Source organism: Cherax quadricarinatus, chromosome 23 (genome assembly GCF_038502225.1).
Source record: "Cherax quadricarinatus isolate ZL_2023a chromosome 23, ASM3850222v1, whole genome shotgun sequence".
Lineage (NCBI taxonomy): Eukaryota > Metazoa > Arthropoda > Malacostraca > Decapoda > Parastacidae > Cherax > Cherax quadricarinatus.
In genome coordinates this window covers 26,093,067-26,116,806 of record NC_091314.1, presented here as the reverse complement: position 1 = coordinate 26,116,806, position 23,740 = coordinate 26,093,067, and the positions used below count along the sequence as shown (strand labels likewise).

Genomic DNA, 23,740 nt, shown 5'->3' with positions numbered 1-23,740 from the left:
GCCAATGTGCCGTAAAAGAGTTTTACCAATTTCGTGATCAGGAGGATAATCAGTCTGAGATGTTGTTTGCAAAGAAAAGAATTTTGTCCATTGCATACTCGTTAGTCTGATACGCAAAAGCAGTGAGTGTCATGTAGGTCGTTTTTGAGTGGTCATTGACAAACTGTTGTCAGTAGGTTGTCATGGACTCTTAGGAGTAGAACCATGGGCGGTCTGACTCAAGGGAGGTAGGCAATCCAAGAACCATTGCACTGTATTCAGGGAAGCCGGACGCATTGTGAAAGGCGTGCTAGAAGCAGCAGCATGTACAGAATTGGGTGATGCCGCAGCACCTGAAGCAGGTGATGAGGCATCACCTGAAGAAGGTACAGGGGTATGAGAAGAGTCGAGAGAATGGTCTGAAAATGAAGCCAGGTCAGAACAGGGTGTGGGATCAGATTGGGGCCTGGGAGGAGGAAGGGTTTCACAGGGCAAAGACTCCATAATAATAGGGGTGGTATGGGGAAGGTAGGATAGGGAAGGGAGGATTTGGGGTAATTAGGTTCGGTTGGAGGAAGAAGACCAAAAGGTCCAATTCCTCAGACAGCCTCTTGACTGCTACAAGGAGTCCACCCTTATCCCTTTGACTGTCACAAGCCCATTTCTGAAACTGTCATTCTGTTGAAAAATATTAGAAAAAAAAAAATTTCTTACCAAAATGTTAGGGTTATTTTACTGAGTGTTTTAAGCCTAAAATTTTTTTTGCCATCAACACTTACCGAGATATAGAGGCATAAAGTTGGCAGAAAATGAGCCGCATATGGCAACAGCGGCGAATGCCGCTCACCCGGTATTCTTTTATTTACTCCAATTCGAAGGTTTCTTGCATTTCCTAATATTTTTCTTTTCTAAGTAACTTATGTAGACTGTGAGACCAAAGAAAGGTGCAGTGTTCAAATATACACTCATTGTATACAACACAATAACCGTACAAACATTATCATTATTATATTGTTTGCAAAGCTTGTTTACACAAACCAATACAAAAAAGTTTTTATGTGATGAATGGTTTGAAAAACCGACAAGTTGAAGATTGAGACACTTATGCAGCATATGGGAATCTTTATTCAGGAAACGTTTCGCCACACAGTGGCTTCATCAGTCCAATACAAAGAGGAAGGCGTAAGGAGAGGAGGAGAATGAGGTAATCAGTCCCTCAACCTGGAGTCGATGTGTTCAGTCCATCAATCTTGTAGAATGTACAGCATAGGGCCGTAGACGTGGCTTATATACTGTAGTGAGGTGACGTGAAGCAGATGGAGGCGGGGTCATAGTGGTACCATCCACTAGTCGAAGTAGGTCTTCGTCCAAAGGTTGAACAAGTGTTGAAGAATTCTTTGTAACAAGACCCCATGATGCTGCCGTGTCTGACAGTTGTGATGAATGGTTTGAAAAACCGACAAGTTGAAGATTGAGACACTTATGCAGCATATGGGAATCTTTATTCAGGAAACGTTTCGCCACACAGTGGCTTCATCAGTCCAATACAAAGAGGAAGGCGTAAGGAGAGGAGGAGAATGAGGTAATCAGTCCCTCAACCTGGAGTCGATGTGTTCAGTCCATCAATCTTGTAGAAAGTACAGCATAGGGCCGTAGACGTGGCTTATATACTGTAGTGAGGTGACGTGAAGCAGATGGAGGCGGGGTCATAGTGGTACCATCCACTAGTCGAAGTAGGTCTTCGTCCAAAGGTTGAACAAGTGTTGAAGAATTCTTTGTAACAAGATCCCATGATGCTGCAGTGTCTGACAGTTGTGATGAATGGACTGAACACATCGACTCCAGGTTGAGGGACTGATTACCTCATTCTCCTCCTCTCCTTACGCCTTCCTCTTTGTATTGGACTGATGAAGCCACTGTGTGGCGAAACGTTTCCTGAATAAAGATTCCCATATGCTGCATAAGTGTCTCAATCTTCAACTTGTCGGTTTTTCAAACCATTCATCACAACTGTCAGACACGGCAGCATCATGGGGTCTTGTTACAAAGAATTCTTCAACACTTGTTCAACCTTTGGACGAAGACCTACTTCGACTAGTGGATGGTACCACTATGACCCCGCCTCCATCTGCTTCACGTCACCTCACTACAGTATATAAGCCACGTCTACGGCCCTATGCTGTACTTTCTACAAGATTGATGGACTGAACACATCGACTCCAGGTTGAGGGACTGATTACCTCATTCTCCTCCTCTCCTTACGCCTTCCTCTTTGTATTGGACTGATGAAGCCACTGTGTGGCGAAACGTTTCCTGAATAAAGATTCCCATATGCTGCATAAGTGTCTCAATCTTCAACTTGTCGGTTTTTCAAACCATTCATCACAACTGTCAGACACGGCAGCATCATGGGGTCTTGTTACAAAGAATTCTTCAACACTTGTTCAACCTTTGGACGAAGACCTACTTCGACTAGTGGATGGTACCACTATGACCCCACCTCCATCTGCTTCACGTCACCTCACTACAGTATATAAGCCACGTCTACGGCCCTATGCTGTACTTTCTACAAGATTGATGGACTGAACACATCGACTCCAGGTTGAGGGACTGATTACCTCATTCTCCTCCTCTCCTTACGCCTTCCTCTTTGTATTGGACTGATGAAGCCACTGTGTGGCGAAACGTTTCCTGAATAAAGATTCCCATATGCTGCATAAGTGTCTCAATCTTCAAAAAAGTTTTTATTACTATTGTTCTATAATATATATACAAATGTACAATCACTGAACACTTTCCTAGAACTGTTGCAGCTTGTGGAAGTCTTTGAAACATGGGTATATGCACTGGAATTTTACACTCATCACACATAAAACGAGTGTTTCTGCGTTTTTGTGGGCGTTTTGTGGTATGTGCACCAACAACACACCTCTTCTGAGCACTTTTCTTGAAAGCAGTAGGAGGCAGTTGTATAGGGTAGTGATCACCAGGCCTCGGACAAGATGACATGTGTTGGTAATTTTGTGGGCACTGGTCTATTGCAGGTGTTGATCCTTGGTACTTGAATATTACTTGTCTGATGACTGACAAACAAAATTCACCATATTTTGGTTTGTTGTTGGTCTTCAACTTGTCTATGTTATAAGCATTCAGCATGGAAACATCAAGAAGATGGAAAAAAAGTTTTATGTACCACTTATATAACTCTTGCAAACACAATGAGCAAACCCAATCTGCATGTCACATTTGTCCACTAAGCGCATATTGACGTTGTAGTCCATCACAGCTGCAGGTTTTAGAATGGGTTCATTGGTCTCTCTATTCTGCCTGCCACTGTCTGCCATTTCGTTTCGGTGAACTGATGTCAACAATGTGACATCACGTTTGTCATGCCACCGAAATGCCATGATGTCATTGGTAGCAAAGGCCTGCACCTCACCTCTGTAAGTGCCTGCGTTGAACCTAGGTATATGCTTACGATTGCCATGCACTGTGCCACACACATCTGTCATGTTCACTCGCAAGAAATCACTGAGTAAGGGGCTTGTGTACCAGTTCTCAGTAAATAATATATGCCCCTTACCAAGATATGTTTCCATCATTGTTCTAACCACATAACCAGAGATACCCAATAATTTCCTGGTATCTCTCAATGTATTACTGCCAGTGTACACAATTATATCTAAAACCAGACCACTTTTGCAATCACACAGTACAAATAACTTTATACCAAACCGTTTCCTCTTGGTATATACTGCTTGAACGACAGTCTGCCTTTGAACAAAATCAAAGACTCGTCAATAACAAGCTTCCTAAAGGGATAAAAATACATACAGCACTTTTGTTTCAGGTACATGAACACATTTCTGATCTTATATAACCTGTTGTTTCTGTCAGGCCTTGTTTTGTCTGAGGAGTGTAGCATACGTAACAGAATCAAAAATTGATTTTGTTGAAAATAAGAAAAAGTTTTGGAATGAGATTAACAAGTTAAGAAAGCCTAGAGAACAAATGGATTTGTCAGTTAAAAATAGGAGAGGAGAGTAAGAGGTATTGGGAAGATGGAGGGAATATTTTGAGGAATTATTAAATGTTGATGAAGATAGGGAAGCTGTGATTTCGTGTATAGGACAAGGAGGAACAACATCTTGTAGGAGTGAGGAAGAGCCAGTTGTGAATGTGGGGGAAGTTCGTGAGGCAGTAGGTAAAATGAAAGGGGGTAAGGCAGCCGGGATTGATGGGATGAAGACATAAATGTTAAAAGCAGGTGGGGATATAGTTTTGGAGTGGTTGGTGCTATTATTTAATAAATATATGGAAGAGGGTAAGGTACCTAGGGATTGGCAGAGAGCATGCATAGTTCCTTTGTATAAAGGCAAAGGGGATAAAAGAGAGTGCAAAAATTATAGGGGGATAAGTCTGTTGAGTATACCTGGCAAAGTGTATGGTAGAGTTATTATTGAAAGAATTAAGAGTAAGACGGAGAATAGGATAGCAGATGAACAAGGAGGCTTTAGGAAAGGTAGGGGGTGTGTGGACCAGGTGTTTACAGTGAAACATATAAGTGAACAGTATTTAGATAAGGCTAAAGAGGTCTTTGTGGCATTTATGGATTTGGAAAAGGCGTATGACAGGGTGGATAGGGGGGCAATGTGGCAGATGTTGCAGGTGTATGGTGTAGGAGGTAGGTTACTGAAAGCAGTGAAGAGTTTTTACGAGGATAGTGAGGGTCAAGTTAGAGTATGTAGGAAAGAGGGAAATTATTTCCCAGTAAAAGTAGGCCTTAGACAAGGATGTGTGATGTCACCGTGGTTGTTTAATATATTTATAGATGGGGTTGTAAGAGAAGTAAATGCGAGGGTCTTGGCAAGAGGCGTGGAGTTAAAAGATAAAGAATCACACATAAAGTGGGAGTTGTCACAGTTGCTCTTTGCTGATGACACTGTGCTCTTGGGAGATTCTGAAGAGAAGTTGCAGAGATTGGTGGATGAATTTGGTAGGGTGTGCAAAAGAAGAAAATTGAAAGTGAATAGTACAGGAAAGAGTAAGGTTATGAGGATAACAAAAAGATTAGGTGATGAAAGATTGGATATCAGATTGGAGGGAGAGAGTATGGAGGAGGTGAATGTATTCAGATATTTGGGAGTGGACGTGTCAGCGGATGGGTCTATGAAAGATGAGGTGAATCATAGAATTGATGAGGGGAAAAGGGTGAGTGGTGCACTTAGGAGTCTGTGGAGACAAAGAACTTTGTCCTTGGAGGCAAAGAGGGGAATGTATGAGAGTATAGTTTTACCAACGCTCTTATATGGGTGTGAAGCATGGGTGATGAATGTTGCAGCGAGGAGAAGGCTGGAGGCAGTGGAGATGTCATGTCTGAGAGCAATGTGTGGTGTGAATATAATGCAGAGAATTCGTAGTTTGGAAGTTAGGAGGAGGTGCGGGATTACCAAAACTGTTGTCCAGAGGGCTGAGGAAGGGTTGTTGAGGTGGTTCGGACATGTGGAGAGAATGGAGCGAAACAGAAAACTTCAAGAGTGTATCAGTCTGTAGTGGAAGGAAGGCGGGGTAGGGGTCGGCCTAGGAAAAGTTGGAGGGAGGGGGTAAAGGAGGTTTTGTGTGCGAGGGGCTTGGACTTCCAGCAGGCATGCGTGAGCGTGTTTGATAGGAGTGAATGGAGACAAATGGTTTTTAATACTTGACGTGCTGTTGGAGTGTGAGCAAAGTAACATTTATGAAGGGGTTCAGGGAAACCGGCAGGCCGGACTTGAGTCCTGGAGATGGGAAGTACAGTGCCTGCACTCTGAAGGAGGGGTGTTAATGTTGCAGTTTAAAAACTGTAGTGTAAAGCACCCTTCTGGCAAGACAGTGATGGAGTGAATGATGGTGAAAGTTTTTCTTTTTCGGGCCACCCTGCCTTGGTGGGAATCGGCCAGTGTGATAAAAAAAAAAAAATACCGCTAAAACCTGGGGTGGAAATCAGGCGTTCCATCAATCAGTATGTGGTGACAGTATGCTTATACACATGTGGCATAAGCATTATTGTGGCAAAGAACAGGTACATCTCTGCCACAATTGTGTCCTTCCACTGGTGTAGCCATGACCTTGGTGAAAAAATTGTATTTGCCATGTGTACTCATAGTATGTGTTGCTTTCCCTGGCAATAATTTCCATCAGGGGTTCATCAAAGAATAACTGAAAGCATTCCAGTTCAGTGGCATTGTTCCCAAGTGTACACAGTGGCCGTATTCCACTTTGTGTTTCATCAAAGTCATGGGGATTGGGAACAAAATTGGCAGCTTGCTGCCAATCCCAGATGCAGTCTGCTGGTAGGTTCTGGATATTGAAAGGTGGTTGTGGAAGTTGTGGTTGTGCAGGTTGTGGGAGTGTGGGGTTGGTTGAGGCTGGTTGTGGCTGTGTTGAGTTAGCAGCGTGGCCCACTACTGGTGCCACATGACTCATACCACCGCCAACACCACCACCACCTGCTGCCCCACGAACATTACACATCACCATTGTAACAATATCATCATCTTCACTCTCAGGTCATGGTGTAGGGCCACAGGATGTACTCCGAGATTTACTCTTTTGCCTTGGAATGGCATATGGCACACTACCAGAATGCATGTTGTGTCGTACATACTGCCATTTCACTGGTGAAAATTCCCCCTTACTGTCGCAACTCAAGCTGCTTTCAAAAACTTGGAAATCACTATCACTTTCACTGCTCACATCCGAGTCTTGTACGTACATGGGGAAATAGTTTCCTTTTTCGTCCTGGTACAGGTGAACGTGAATGAGACAGCCCAGCACAAGAGGTGGAAGGTTGAGGGTCATCTGGGTTTTCATTACTAATTACGTTATCCTGGGCACTGCTTTCAGTCACACCCTATTGAAAACCATGGAATTAACTTTCATTGGCATTTTCATTGCTGTTAGAACTATCACTTGGGAACAGAAGACCTCCAATTCAGCAAGGAGTGAGGTACATACTTCTTATTGCGAGGCATGGTGAACAAGGACTACCAAGATGGCATTCCCACAATGCACCACTGAGTCCCCGATTCTTTTCACAGGGTGCCCACCCACCACGCAGACTCATTCTCTCACATGTAGGCCAACCAGCTTTCTCGCACTTGATTTGAAGTTGCTAGAATTTACTCATATTAATACGTCGGGAATATTGGCTCATAAGATGTACAGTGGTCCCTCAATAATCGTCCATAATCCGTTCCTGGAAGTGGGACTATTATCGAAATGGACGATTTTCGAATCAATTTTCCCCATAAGAAATAATGTAAATCCAATTAATTCGTTCCAGACACCCAGAAGTATAAACAACAATTTTTTTTTTTACCTAAAAGATAGATTTACATGCACAAAAGAATGAACATTCAACATGACAGTTACCTTTATTGAAGGCTGTTGTTGGTGAATGGAAGACAGGGAGGAGGAGAGAGGGAAGAGAGGTTATTTGGAAGGGGAATCCCCCTCCATAAGGACTCTAGGGCCCTAATAAAATGTATAAATGAACATTGGTAATAGGGGTAGTTGATGAGTGGAACTGTCTGCCTAGTAGGGTGATCGAAGCTAAAACATTAGGTAGTTTCAAATTTAGGTTGGATAAATACACGAGTGAGAGGGGTTGGATTTGAGTCAGACTTGTACCTGAGCTTATTGCTTGGGTAGCATTTGTTCTGTTAGTGGGTTGGATTTGTGAAGGACCGGCCTAGTATGGGCCAACAGGCTTATTGCAGTGTTCCTCCTTTCCAATGTTCTAAAAGCTATGGCTTGGGTAGTTTCAAATTTAGGTTGGATAAATACACGAGTGAAAGGGGTTGGATTTGAGTCGGACTTGCACCTGAGTTTATTGCTTGGGTAGCATTTGTTCTGTTAGTGGGTTGGATTTGTGAAGGACCGGCCTAGTATGGGCCAGCAGGCCTGTTCCAGTGTTCCTACTTTCTTAAGTTCTTATTTAACATCACACTTACCAGTAGGGTGATCGAGGCTAGGACCTTGGGTAGCTTCAAGAAGAGATTGGACAAATATACGAGTTGGAGGAGCCGAGTTTGATTTGTCATTGGGTACGGGAGTAAATTCTTGGGTAGCTTTGGGTGGAGGTCATTTTGATAAGGACCTGCCTTGTATGGGCCAGTAGACCTGCAGTGTTCTTCCATTGTTATGTTCTTATTGGCTATTTGTTTGTGCGAGGGAGGGATGGCAAGTTTATTGTTGGAGAATATGACACTAATATCAACTCTATGGCTTATTTATCTATCACAATTCAACTAATATGACATAATAAACAATATTAATAACATAGAAACATGGATTATACTCTAGAATGAATAAAATAAGTCATTACGTATGTCATGAGAGGTGTTGTGTTGTGTTGTTGTTGGGTATATAAGGGCCACTGAGTGTAAGCCGTCCATAATGGTGGTGAGGTGGCGGTGGTTTTTGTAGCCCTATATAACTCCAACAACATTGGAGGAGTTGGTAGAGTCGTTGAATCACTAAAGAAGGAACCCTCTACCACCATCACTACGACCTTCTACCACTATTACAACTGTTACCACCATCACTACTACCTTCTACCACTATCACTACCACCAAAGAAAGCTTCTAGTGCCAGCTCTTTGGTAAAGAATGTGAGAAACACATAATTTATGAAAAAGTTTGTAGAAAAATACAAAGATGGTGGTGGTAGAGTGGAAGTTGTGATAATGGTTGATGAACATAAGAAAGGAGGATCACTGCAGCAGGCCTGTTGGCCCATGCTCGGCAGGTCCTTTACAATTCATCCCACTAACGAAATATTTTCCCAACCCAGTCCTCAATGCTACCCAAGAGATAAGCTCTGATAACTCTATCCACTCATTTGGGACTTGTAAATGAGTGGATAGAGTTATCAGAGCTTATTTCTTGGGTAGCATTGAGGACTGGGTTGGGAAAATGTTTTGTTAGTGGGATGAATTGTAAAGGACCTGCCGAGCTTGGGCCAACAGGCCTGCTGCAGTGATCCTCCTTTCTTATGTTCATCAATCACTATCACGACTGCTTCCACTCTACCACCACCATCTTTGTATTTTTCTACAAACTTTTTCATAAATTATGTGTTTCTCACATTCTTTACCAAAGGGCTGGCACTAGAAGCTTTATTTGGAGCCATGGTAGCTTATTTAGCACTTGCAAGCACTAAAATCAATGGAATATTATGAAATATTTCATAGGAGCATGTGAGGGGACCGTCACTCACTGGTAAACAATGGTACACTGGCTGGGAAGGAAAGGCCGAGGCGGGTCAGAGCGTGAGTACGCATCCAGGATGAAGGACTATTAGGACTATTAGCGAGTTACCGGACCATTTGCGAGCCAATATTTTGATGAAAAAACAGGACTATTTCCGAAATGGACGACTTTCAGGCCGGACGATTATTGAGGGACCACTGTATATATAACAACCAAAACAGTCAAAGGGTTAAAGAGGCCTATACTCTCCCCTGCTTTCTGATTCTCATGTCTAACAAAGTTGCAGATCATACTAGAATCTGCTTAAGTGGTATCCACTGAAAACAGTAGCCTCAAACAAACAAAAAATTCCAGTGACTACAAAGAAGTGTGATGCTCAATGCAGAAAAACATTAAAAAAAAAATATAAAACAAAATCCAGTAGAGAAAAGAAGGCATGTAACAAACCTTGGTGTAAAATGTTGGAAGATCTTAAACTCAAGAAATACAACAATGTTACTAAACTGAATAGCTGGAACCTCAAAAATAAGGGATACCAAGCCTAATTGGGATACTTTTTTTGAGGTACTTGTACTCTCTAGACTGGAATATGGGTGTGTGCTAATTGCCCTAGTTAACCCTTTGAGGGTTTTGGTTGTACTAGTACGTCTTACGTGTAGGGGTTTTTGACGTACTAGTACTCATAAATTCTAGCGGCCTCAAATCTAGTGGGAGAAAGCTGGTAGGCCTTCATATGAAAGAATGGGTCTATGTGGTCAGTGTGCACAGTCTAAAAAAAATCCTGCAGCACACAGTGCATAATGAGAAAAAAAAAACTTTGACCATTTTTTTTGAATAAATCAGCGACTTTGCAGTGTATTTTCGTATGGTATTTATTGTTGTATTCTAGTTTTCTTGGTCTCATTTTATAGAATGGAAGACATTTTACAGAAATTGAGATGATTTTGACTGGTTTTACAATGAAAGGTGCCTTGAAATTGAGCTCAAATAGCAGAAATGTTCGATTTTTACCAAACTTCAAAAGTAAACAAATCGTGCCAAGCATGCAATACACATCAACTGGTGAGTCTAATATTCTTTCACAAGTGCACCAATAATATTTATACCATTTTTTACACTAATGCAGTAGTCTGCATAACAGTAAATCTTATATTTTTTGTGAGAATAAAAATTCAAAGTGGAAAGCAAAAGAATATAAGAGGGGCCTTGAGACGTGACTAATGACTAGAGGAAATGTCATTTTAGTGCCAGGAATGTCTTTCTTGTTTATTCTGGACCCTATTCGGAAATTGGCATCTTTTGAAATTTGTGTGAAATTGGCAAAATTGCTAAATTCTGACCACTGTACTGGATAGTTGAATTTCATAAATGGGTGGTTTCTTGCACCCATTCGATAGAAAAAATGGAGTTCTAGCGAAATATTCATGTTTTTTGTCGACTAGTACAGTGAAATTGGCCGAAAATGGGGCTCAAAGTGGGCAAAATCGCCGATGCGTAAACATCGCCGAGACCGCTAACTTTGCGAGAGCATAATTCCGTAAGTTTTCTATCAAATTTCAAACTTTTGGTGTCTTTATGATCGGGAAAAGATTCTCTATCTTTTCATAAGAGAAAATAATTTTTTTTTTTTTTAAATTTGGCCGACCCTGAGAACGAGTTTCGGAGAGGGCCTGTCGACCCTCAAAGGGTTAAGGCCAGGGAAAATTGCTAATCTGAAGAATGAACAGAGAACTTTTATTGTTTGAATCAATTCACTTACCTGAAAAATATTGGGAATGGTTAAAGTCCTTCAAACTCACTGGAGTGCAGTTGAGAAAGATACCTCATAATTTACATACCTGGAGTTTACCTGGAGAGGGTTTTAGGGGTCAACGCCCCCACGGCCTGGTCTGAGACCAAGCCTCATGATGAATCAGGGTCTGATCAACTAGGCTGTTACTGCTGGCCGCATGCAAGCTGACGTACGAACCACAGCTCGTTGGTCAGGTACTGACTTTAGGTGCCTGTTCAGTGCCTTCTTGAAGACAGCCAGGGGTCTATTGGTAATCCACCTTATGTATGCTGGGAGGCAATTGAACAGTTTTGGGCCCCAGACACTTATTGTGTTCTCTCTCAGTGTACTAGTGGCACCCCTGCTTTTCATTGGGGGAATGTTGCATCTCCTGCCGAGTTTTTTGCTTTCATATGGAGTGATTTTCGTGTGCAGGTTTGGTACCAATCCCTCCAGGACCTTCCAAGTGTATACACCTACCATCCGACTTACGACCTGCTCGACTTACGACCACTCGACTTACGACCGTGTTTTTTATGCCAAATTTCTGGGAAATAAACAACTATTTGTGTTGTACACAGTGTTTATCCTAAACCTTACAGTATAAAATACAGTACTAACAACATAAAAAGTAAAGTAAAACATGAAATACCAAAATAAAACAATAAAATAAAGTCATTACAAAAATATTTTGTTGATATTCAGTAGTGAAGTTCGACTTACGACCATTTGGACTTACGACCAGTTTCTCGGAACCGAACTCGGTCGTAAGTCGGATGGTAGGTGTATTATCATGTATCTCTCCCACCTGCATTCGAGAGACTACAGATCAAGGACCTTCAACCGTTCCCAGTAGTTTAGGTGCCCTATCACACTTATATGTGCCATGAAAGTTCTTTGTACACTCTCCAGGCCTGCAATGTTGCCAGCCTTGAAGGGGGCCATTAGTGTCCAGCAGTATTCCAGCCTAGAGAGTATGAGCGATTTGAAGAGAATCATCATGGGCTCGGCATCCCTAGTTTTGAAGGTTCTCATTATCCATCCTATCGTTTTCCTAGCGGATGAGGTAGAAACACTGTTGTGGTCTTTGAAGGCACTGCCAAGGTGATCCGGGTGTCATCCGCAAAGGAAGACACTGAGCTATGGCTTGCATCTCTGTCAGAAATGAGGATGAGGAATAGAATGGGAGTGAGTACTGTGCCTTGTGGAACAGAGCATTTTACCATGGCTGCCTGGGACTTTACTCTGTTTACTATTACTCTTTGTGTTCTATTTGTCAGGAAGTTGTAGATCCATCTACCAACTTTTCCCATTATTCCTTTATCCCGCATTTTGTGTGCTATTACACCATGGTCACACTTGTCAAAATCTTTTGCAAAGTCTGTGTATACTACATCTGTATTTTGTTTATCCTCTACAGCATCCAGGACCTTGTCATAGTGGTCCAGTAGCTGGGACAGGCAGGAGCGACCTGCTCTAAACCTGTGTTGCCCTGGGTTGTGTAATTGATGGGTATGTAGACGGTTGGCGATCTTGCTTCTTAGAACCCTCTCAAAGATTTTTATGATGTGGGGTGTTAGTGCTATCGGTCTGTAGTTCTTTGCAATTACTTTATTGCCACCTTTGTGGAGCGGGGCTATGTGGGGCTATGTCTGTTGTTTTTAGCGTGTGTGGGATGACCCCTGTGTCCATGCTCCCTCCATAAAATGCTGAAGGCACACAATAGGGGCTTCTTGCAATTCTTGATGAACATGGAGTTCCATGAGTTTGGGCCTGGGGCAGAGTGCATGGGCATGTCATTTATTGCCTCTTCAAAGTCTTGTGGAGTTAGAATAATATCTGAGATTTTTGAGATGACCAGATTTTGGGTTTCGTTCCTAAAGAATTCATTTGGATTGTCGACCCTTAGTCTGGGCAGTGGCTCACTGAACACTGAGTCATATTGGGACTTCAGCATCTCGCTCATTTCTTGGCTGTCATCTGTGTATGTTCCATCCTGCATAAGCAGGGGCCAAATACTGGATGTTGTTTTTCCCTTAGATTTGGCATAAGAGAAGAAGTATTTTTTTTTTTTTTTAATTTCCTTTATGGCTTTTAGTTCTTCCTGTGATTCTTGTCTCCTATAAGATTCCTTCAGCTTAAGTTCAATATTTGCAATTTCATTGACTAGTGCCTCCCTTCGTATATCAGATATATTGGCCCCACTCAGCAGCTCAGTGACTCTTCACCTTCATCTGTATAGGGAATGTCTCTCTCTTTTGAGTTTACATCTTCTCTTTCTTTTTCTTAATTGAATGTGTCTTGAGCAGAACTCAAGAACCACAGAATACATTTTTTCAAGGCAAATGTTCGGATCCATGTTGTTGAGGATATCTTCCCAGCTTGTTTCATTTAGGACATGGTTTACTTGATCTCATTGTATGTTTTTATTGAAATTGAATTTCATAAAGAGACCTTCATGACTGCTCACATTTTGCTGGTCCGGAGCCCTGTGTAATGTCTGTACCTCTGTTATGTTGTGATCTGAGTGTATTGTCTTTGATACAGTTATGTTATGTATCAGATCATCATTGTTATTGAAGATGAGGTCCAGCATATTTTCTAGTCTTGTAGGCTCTACTATTTGCTGGTTTAAAGGGAATTTGGTGCAGAGATTTAATAGTTCGTGTGTGTGTGAATTTTCATCTGAGCTGCCTCCCGGGGTGATCTCTGCTAAAACATTGTTTGCTATACTCCTCCATTTTAGGTGTCTCAAGTTGAAATCTCCTAGTAGTAAGATGTTTGGGGCAGGAGTTGGGAGATTTTCCAGACAGTGGTCAGTTTTCTCAAGCTGCTCCTGGAATTGCTGGGAAGTTGCATCTGGAGGCTTGTATACTACCACAATGACAAGGTTTTGGTTTTCAGTCTTTACTGCCAAAACTTCAACTACATCATTTGAGGTGTTTAGTAGTTCTGTGCAAATGAGCGACTCTGTGACATACAGGCCAACCCCCCCTTGTTGCCTGCTTAGTCTGTTGCATCGGAATAGGTTATAACCTGGGATCCATATTTTACTGTCATAATGATCCTTTATGTGGGTCTCTGTGAATGCTGCAAGCATTGCATTTGACTCTGTGAGCAGTCCCTTGTTGTAAGGAATTTTGTTGTGTTTTTTGATGGCTTTAGACCCTGTATGTTTGCAAAGACAAATATCATTGTGTTGGTGGAATTTGGGGGGGGGGGTTATTTGCTGGCTTTAATATCTGTTGTTCTGGAGTAGAGGTCAATGTCCATGCCTCTGCTCCAAAAGTGTTTTCAGTCGGTGTAAGATTATTGTCATTGCTTGCCAGTCTTTTTTTCCCCCGGCCCTAAAAAAACCTCTGTCCCTGGAGAGGTTGTGGCTCCCCTCTTTTGTTTCCCATAGTCTGGCTGGTCTGTGTCTTCTAGTCCCCTGTAGATGATGTGCCTGGCAGTATGCATTGTAGCATTTTCTTTCATTTTCTTTAATGGTTTAAAAAGACACGTAAGCAAACACTGACACATTTATTAGAAAAGGTTTCGGTCCTGTGACCTTGATCACTTCTAACATGCAGAGGTAGAAAGACATTATATATAGGCAGAGAGTGAGGTGTGAGTGATGCATGGTAACCTGTTGGCATGAGGACAGGTAGACGATGAGATCGTGTGACTCCTGTGTTGTTGGGTTGGTGGTGCTTAGCCTGCATGAGTATCATGTATGCTAATGTTTTAGATATTTTGTGATTTCCAGTGTTACGCTCTATTGTGATGGTGATGGTGATTAGCGAGGCTTCTAGACACCATCGGCATCTGAGGTCTGGTTCGGTGAGAACGAGTTGTGCCTCATCCTATTCATCAAATGCCTATGGAGTCTTTGTGGAGGGCACAGGCGTACCTTAAATCTTCTCTGTAACAGGCACTTCGATGCTCGTTCAGGCGGACTGCAAGATCTCTGCCTGTCTTGCCTACATATTTCCTGGACAGAATCCACAGGGGATGGTGTAGATGCCTGCTGTGGAAGTTAGAGGTGTGGGGCTGTGTTTCGTAGTGAGGTCTTTGATAGATGTGTTTATGGTGGAAACGTTGATGTTACAGTTAGCAAGTGCCAGGCGAGTATTCGTGGCAACAACAAAGGAGTCACATGATCTCATTGTCTACCCGTCCTCATCCCAACATGGCATTCTTCAGGTCACCATGCGTCACTCACACCTCACTCTCTGCCTGTATATAATGTCTTTCTACCTCTGTATGTTAGAAGTGATCAAGGTCCCAGGACCAAAATGTTTTCTAATAAATGTCATAGTGTTTGCTTATGTGCCTTTCTAAACCAACTTGTCGGTATTTATTACCAAGGTTTATATCAATGATAATTCCTCTGGAGTGGTTTAAATGTCAGCTACCAAACCTGTACAAAATACATATGACATTTAAACCACTCCAGAGCAATTATTTTTATGATTATTATTATTAGTAGTAGTAGTACAGTGGACCCCCGGTTAACGATTTTAATCCGTGCAAGAGGGCTCATCGTTATGCGAAATAATCGTTATGCGAATGAATTTTCCCCATAAGAAATAATGGAAATAAAATTAATCCGTGCAAGACGCCCAAAAGTATGAAAAAAATTTTTTTTTACCACATGAAATGTTAATTTTAATACACACAAACTGAAAAAGGCATGCACAATTACATGACACTTACTTTTATTGAAGATCTGGTGATGATTGATGGGATGGGAGGAGGGGAGAGCATTATCTTCTTACTGTTTAGAAGGGGAATCCCCTTCCATTAGGACTTGAGGTAGCAAGTCCTTTTCTGGGGTTACTTCCCTTCTTCTTTTAATGCCACTAGGACCAGCTTGAGAGTCACTGGACCTCTGTCGCACAACAAATCTGTCCATAGAGCTCTGTACCTCCCGTTCCTTCAAGACTTTCCTAAAATGGGCCATAACATTGTCATTGAAATAGTCACAAGCACGGCTTGCAACAGCTGTGTCAGGGTGATTTTCATCTATAAAGGTTTGCAGTTCAACCCACTCTGCACACATTTCCTTAATCTTTGAAGTAGGCACAATGGATTCCACAACTGGCATAGGCTTCTCAGGGTTAGCCCCAAACCCTTCAAAATCTTTCTTAATTTCCATACTAATTCTCACCCTTTTTACCACAGGGTTGGCACTAGAAGCTTTCTTGGGGCCCATGGTCACTTATTTTCCAGAAACAGCACCGAAAATACTGTAATAATACGAAATATTCCGAGTGTATGCTTGGATGTTACCGCGGAGGCTGGCTGGTAAACAATGGGACGGAGCGGCACATGTGAGGCTGGCTGAGGGCACATTGGACGCGTCTCGGACGAAAATCGGTATGCGGGTTTTTAATCGGTATGCGCGGCAAAAATTTTGCGATAAAAGTAATCGTTATGCGGAAAAATCGCTATGCGATGCCATCGTTATGCGGGGGTCCACTGTATTTTATTATTATTATTATTAGGATTTTATGCCATACGAAAACTTGGCTCATGGAAACAGGCAGCGCAGTGTCTCAGTGTCAAGTATCTCAGTCTGTTTCCTAAAGCCACTGAGTACACTAGCTTTCACTGTCTCCAAGACTACATACTTGTACAAATTTGCACTTTATTGTGCATCCCATAATACAAGATGTCAGCGAAAAGGAAAATCTTGACTTAACCTTAAGGAAGCGCCAAGAAACAAAGGAAGGCTGTCAATCTTGAGGTGAAAATGAAGATTATAAACGAGTGTGAAGCTGGTTAGAAAGTGTAAGTGATAGCCGATGACTTGAAGCTGGCGCATTCTACCATTCCCACTATCTTGAAGGATAAAGATAGAGTGAAAGAGGCAATGAAAGCATTGACAGGATTTCAAGCCATAATAGCTAGGCAGAGGAAGGATGATAAAGACACCCAAATTAATAAAAACTGACATATATGGAGAGCTATTGGAGGGTGTGCTGGGCTATACGAGAGAAAGGAAGCAGGCACCAGCAATGTCTCTCAGCAACTCATACTTCACCATGATGTACGGACATGTAAGCTCACGGCACTAAAAAATATTGTATAATTATACTATTACAGTGGACCCTCGACTAACGGCTGCATCGGCTAACACCAGAATCAGCTAACGGCTCTCTTTGGCATCAAAATATTGGCTCGACCAATGCCAAAAAACTCGGCTAAGGGCTTTTGTCCTGAACGTGTCCACATGCCCTGAGTGGGCCCAGCCACTCCAAGACTCCATGTATAGCCAGTGTGCCATTGTTTACAAGCCGTTGTGGTCAATTCCATGCATACATGCAATATATTTTGCATTATTCCATTGTTTTTAGTGCTTGTAACTGCTAAATAAGCCACCATGGGCCCAAAGAAAGTTTCTAGTGCCGGCCCTGTGATAAAGAAGGAAAGAAACACAATAAAATTCAAGAAAAAACTTGTAGCAAAGTACCAAAATGGAGGAGGAAGAGAGAGGGGAGAATGTGCCTTCTATAGTGATTCAGTGAGTCTACGATATGTACGATGCTAAAGCAGCAGGTATTGATAAAGGCTGTAGTGCCAGCCAGTAATAAAGTGTAGAATTAACAGTGTAGCAAGTAAGTCAAGCGAGTAAGCGATAGAAAAACGGCAGAAAAGTAACTCTCCAATGTTGTTCGATGTGTATAGGGCCAATGAACATATGCCACCCTGCTATCTTCCACCACCCTAAACCTTTGCCAGCATCTTCTCCATCAGACTAATTAAACTAACGTCTCCTCCAAGGTAAGTGTAAATATAAAAGTGTAAGCATAAAAGTAAACATAAGTGTAAATATAAAAGGACCCCAATGGAAATACTTAAGTCACTCTGACTTTTTTGGGTTTTCGTAGGCACTTTACACATATGCTGCTATGTATGATAATCTATGTAACTGTATTTGTGTATACCTGAATAAACTTATTTATAAATTAAAATGTAAATATTTCTTATTTATAAATTACATACATTGTTTAAGTGTGAGGGTGGTGGTGGAAGAAGCCTCCACCTCCACCAACATGGCTTCTCTCAGTGGCGACCCTTAAACCTAACAACAACACTTACACCATTTACTCCTCATACATTATGACATATTTTATTTATTCTCGAGTATATATCATGTTTCTATGTTATGTCATCTTAGATGAATTGTGATAGATAAATAAGCTGTAGAGATGACATTAGCATCATATTGAAGCATAATAAACTTGCCTTCCTCTTGCCTCCTGTGTGTCTACCATACACCAACAAGTCAAGTCATTTATCCATTTTATTAGTGCTTCATATTTACATTTGTCATTGTTTTCTGTATGTATATTTATGTTTAATCTTTAAAAAAAATATTTTTTGTTAATACTTTTGGCTGTCTGAAACGGATTAATTGGATTTCCATTATTTCTTATGGGGAAATTTAATTCAGCTAAAGGCTAGCTCTCTGAAACGAATTAAAGGCGTTAGTTGAGGATCCACTGTACTATCAATAAAGGTTATCTACCTATCATATTTATTCCAGGATAATATTAGGTATAACATAAATAACGTAGAAGCATGATAAAGACGCCCAAGTTAATTAAAACTGACATTGTATAGAAAGGTATTGAAGAGTGAAGGGCTGGGAGGGATAAAAAAAAAAAAGTGACTGCGACCATAACAGTAAACATTATGTGCCTGAAGGGTAACTATAGAAAATCACTCTTACCCTATGCAAAGATTGAAAAAGTGCGATTTTCAAAAAAAAAAAAAAGTCCCAAGCAATCACACATTTCCTGGAATATCTCGGAAGTCATTGACATACAATAGACCATCATTTAGCACGAGTTTATTTGGCATGGTTTGGGTATAGCATGATTAAAGAATTGCGGCACAATTTTGTATAACACATCGTAAAATTAATTTAATGCAGTTCAGTTTGTGGAAGGAAAAAAAAATTCCCTTTTCCTAAAGCAGCTGCCTTGTTGTGGATCAGCTGAGAAGAACCCCCCCACCATCCCAGCATTCGTACTTCATACGTGTCCAGTCTTCCTCTGCTACAAGCTAGCTGTGTTTGTAAATTGTTTTGATCTTCTAATTACTATATCTTGTATCTGCCAAGCAATCATGACACCCAGTAGGCATACCAGTGTTGCTGAAAGTGGCAAGAAAAGGTATAAGCATTTAAGTCTTAGAATTAACAAAGGAAACAAAGATATTAGACAAGAGATAATCATAATGAAGTGTTACTTTGTACACGCAAAAAAGAGGTAAACATGAGTTTGCGTGACTGACTTACTGAATGACTAACTTACTGACTTGACTGAATGGCTTACTGATTTGACTGAATGACTTATTGATTTGCTTAATGACTTACTGACTTGACTGAATGACTTGATTAACTGAATGACTTAAAGTTAGACACTCCAGTACAACCATCGACTTCAGTACCAGAACCTCTACCATCCACTTAGCCCAGTAGGACCACAGTATAACTCTCCACAATCATCCACAAATACCAGCACCCACAATTTAAGGTAAGAAATACTATTATCTCTGTTACATTTGTAGTCTTAACCAGTAAAAACAAAATAATACATCAAAACAATGAACTACAATTCCATATTCACTTTTATTTTTGTAAGATGTTGTTTGGTTTTTTTGGGGCTCCCAGGAATGTAACCCTATTTTTCCTATAAGTTCTTCAGTTCATTTAACAAGGTTTTTACAGAACACTCCATTTTCAGGAACGTAACTACTGTATTAAATGACGGTCTACTGTATTTCATGTTGTATTACCGTTAATAATAAACAGATTGAAAGGAATTTCCCGGCAAACATAAAGCTGAATGTTTTAATTTTGGGTGGTGACACTTTTGAAGTGTCAGTAAAAGGTGATTCCTTGATTAGGGATGAAATTCTTTACCAACAGGGTCTTAGGCCCCTAATTCTGTCATTAACCCTTTGACTGTTTTGGTCATATATATACATCTTACGAGCCAGTGTTTCGGATGTATGTATACTCAGTAATTCTAGCAGCTTCAAGTCAAACAGGAGAAAGCTGGTAGGCCCGCATGTGAGAGAATGGGTCTGTGTGGTCAGTGTGCACCACATAAAAAAAATCTTGCAGCACGCTGTGCATAATGAGAAAAAAAAATTGACAGTTTTTTTGGATTAAAACGCCGACTTTGAGGTGTATTTTCGTATAGTATTTATCATATTTATAGTATTTATGGAAAACACATTGCAATGAGTAGCGGAAATGTTCAATTTTTACCAATGTTCAAGAGTAAGCAAATCACACCACACGTCCAATATACATCAACTAGGGAGTCTAATATTCTTTCACTAGTGTACTGATATTATTTATACCATTTTTACAATAATGCAGTAGTCTGCATAACAGTAAATTTTGTATTTTTTGTATGAATAAAAAATCAAAATAGAAAGCAATAGTAATATAAGAGGGGCCTAGAGATGTGACTAATAAACAGAGAATATGTTATTTTAGTGCCAAAAATGTCTACATTGTTTATTCTGGACCCTAGTTTTAAATTGGCATCTTTTTTAATTTGCGTGAAATTGGCCAAATTGCCAATTTCTGACCACTTTATTGGGTAGTTCAAATCGGTAAATGGGCGGTTTCTTGTACTCAATTGATAGAAAAAATGGAGTTCTAAAGAAATAGCTCTGAGTTTGGTCAACTGGAACAACGGAATTGGCCAAAAACAGGGCTCAAATTCGGCGAAATTGCCAATGCGTATATGTCGCCGAGACCGCTAACTTCGTGGGAGCGTAATTCTGTGAGTTTTCAATCAAATTTCATACTTTTGGTATCACTACCATCGGGAAAAGATTCTCTATCATTTCATAAGAATTTTTTTTTTTTTCCCAAAAAAATTTTACGACATAGAACGATAGTTTCAGAAAGGGGCTTGCGACAGTCAAAGGGTTAAGCGAGGAGAGGCTGTATACTGGACTTTATGCTGTAAGCACCAACAGCTTGACCAATCATGGCATCAACCAGAAGGCATGCTCTGTCACAGCTCAGGGAAGGGGCTATGATCCCCAGATTCATCTACAGGTATCAAGGTGATATAACATGAATAAGATATGAGTAGAAGAGGCTAGGTTTACCTTACTACCGGAGAGGGAAATAGCTGCTTGTATGGGACAGGATGGGGGGAGGACCAAATGGCAGCCATAACACAACCATTCAAAACAGTATAAATAAAAATAATTTCAGCTCATGCATATACAGTATTCTGTATAACAATGGTAAAATATGAACAATCAGAAATTAAGGATGATACTGTATACACCACACGAGAGAAATGTTGAGAAGGTTCAGAGATTTGTTTCAAAGCTAGTTTCTTAGATAAAGGATCTGAACTTTGGGAATACACTGAAAGAAATCACTTAATGGAAGAGCAAGGGCTCACAGGGAGTACAGTTACATTACTTTTGAGAATATGATTACACTAGTGATGGAACAGCTACATTACTCTAGGAATGGTAAAATTACACCACCCTGGTGATGATACAGTTACATTACTCTGTTGAGGGTACATTTACTGTATACTACTATGGTGATGGTACTGTTACACTGCTCTGGTGATACTACATTATTATTATTATAATCAAAACTAAGTGCTAAACCCATCAGGGTCATGCAGCACTGTGGTGATGCTACAGTTACACTGCTTTGGGAATTGCATTAATCTGAATGGTACAATTGCACTATAGACACTATTTTCAATTTAGTACACCTGCATTACTTGTTGAAGAGGGCAGAAAACACTTGCGTGATGATGCAATGAGCACAGCTATCACGATAGTGTAGTAGGTACTAACTTCATGAGGGTGCAATGAACACTTATCATGATAGTGTCACAGCTGAGTGTAACCTCTAGTGTATTCCTAGTTAATGATACTCCTCTGTCAGTGAGTGATCAGCAAGGTCTCTGGCACATGTCAGATAGGCCTATGGCATCACATGTCAGGTATAAACCTTGGTAATTGATACCAACACTAGTGTTTTAAAAAGATATGTGAGGAAACACTAGGGCATATTTGTTAGAAAACATTTTGACTCTTGGACCTTGATCAAGGTCAAAGGACTGAAACATTTTCTAATAGATATTTTTAGTGTTTGCCCATGTGTCTTTAAACCATCATATGCTAAATATTCCTTTGATTGTACTTGACCACTCAGCAAGTTGGCGTTAGAAAGTATATTTGTCTCATGCTTAGAGGACAAAGGTATGAGCCTCAAACTCTCTTGTGCCAAATTACTCACGCTGGTTTAGCACTTCACATAATTTTTTAGGGTGTCATGACTTTAAGAGCAATTATGTGAATGTGGCTAAAGAGAATCATTAGTTGAAGAAAGTGTTAGGATCTTTATTTATTGGTTCCCTGTACAGTGAAGGTAAATCTGTTTTAACCTGTTTACAATTTACCATCTGCAGAGGTATATTTGGAATACAAAAAACAAATGTTATAATAAAAGGAATTTGCTTTGCTGTGAAATGAAATAAGTGTGTTGTCTCTTTTGCCACTTGTAGTTTCACATTAATAAAATTTGTTGCTTTATATTTATTCAGTATATTATATTATGATTGGAAATTTTAGTACAGTACTTGGAACAATTTTAACCAGTGTAATTTAGGCATCTAAAATAAAAAAAATGTAAAGGCAGTGGACATTTTGCCAATATTTTTTTTTATTTTTGTGCCATGTATATGTTAAAAAATGACAGTAACATGTGTACAAACTTTTGTTTATTGATTTTCCTTCAGATTTAGGTAATGGTCCATTATCTTAGATCTCATGCCAGGTGATGAGCTTGTTATACTCTAGTAATTAATAATGTGTAACTAATTTATTTATTATTCATGCTTGGATCAAATCCCTCGAATAACTTCCCTAAATGTGATACTGAGGGATAAGAAGGTAAGAATCATGTTACATTTAGTATAGTATGTTAGTTGATGTTACAGCCTGCTGCATCATTGTGTAGTATCTACATATTTTACACCAGTCAATTCTTCATCAATTTTTTTTTAAAAATACCCAAAAATTGTTCAACTTCTGTTCCTCTCTTTTTCCATATCCATCCATTTTCCTCCTCTTCCTCCCTCCTGTTCTCCTCTGTTTCCCCCTACTCCTTAAGGTTAAACACAGTAGAAGTATAAGCCCTATATATTTTGTGAAATCATGCCATAAGAGAACCCCATAGTAGTGGTTTTTCATGATACCCAGTTACCAATTTAGTGGGTTTTGTATATAAAACAATAAAACCAACATCAATTTTATTTCTTTAGGAAATTCAACACCAACATAAGTTATGTAAATAAACTAAATAACTTAGCATTTCTCTTTTGCATTGTTAAGCAAAAGCAAGACATTCCATGGTATGTTTCACATACCATGATGGTATGTTTCACATCAGTTAACTTGTGCCTAAAATAAGTAATTTTCCTATTAGCTTTATGGAATAATTGTATTATATTTGTACTTTGACCTTTGTAGAAGAACAAATACCATATTGTGTATTCAAATATCAAATAAGTTAATTTTCTTTCAAAGTTCTGAGAAGAGAAAATAGAGGAAGATACAAGCATAATGTTCACTCTACCTTGTTTAGGTAATAAGGGATACACAGCAGTTTTCAGTAAATGATATAAGTAGATGAGCATATCATGAAAGGTCAGACATGGACAGTGTGATGAAGAGAAGGGGGAA

At 40.3% G+C, this 23,740-nt stretch overlaps 1 protein-coding gene across 9 annotated transcripts in view; it reads left to right on the top strand.

Moving 5' to 3' along the window:
* Window positions 1–23,740, top strand: part of LOC128685725 (mitogen-activated protein kinase kinase kinase 7-interacting protein 3 homolog) — a 639,350-nt gene that overhangs the window by 557,901 nt on the left and 57,709 nt on the right. The window lies entirely within an intron of this gene.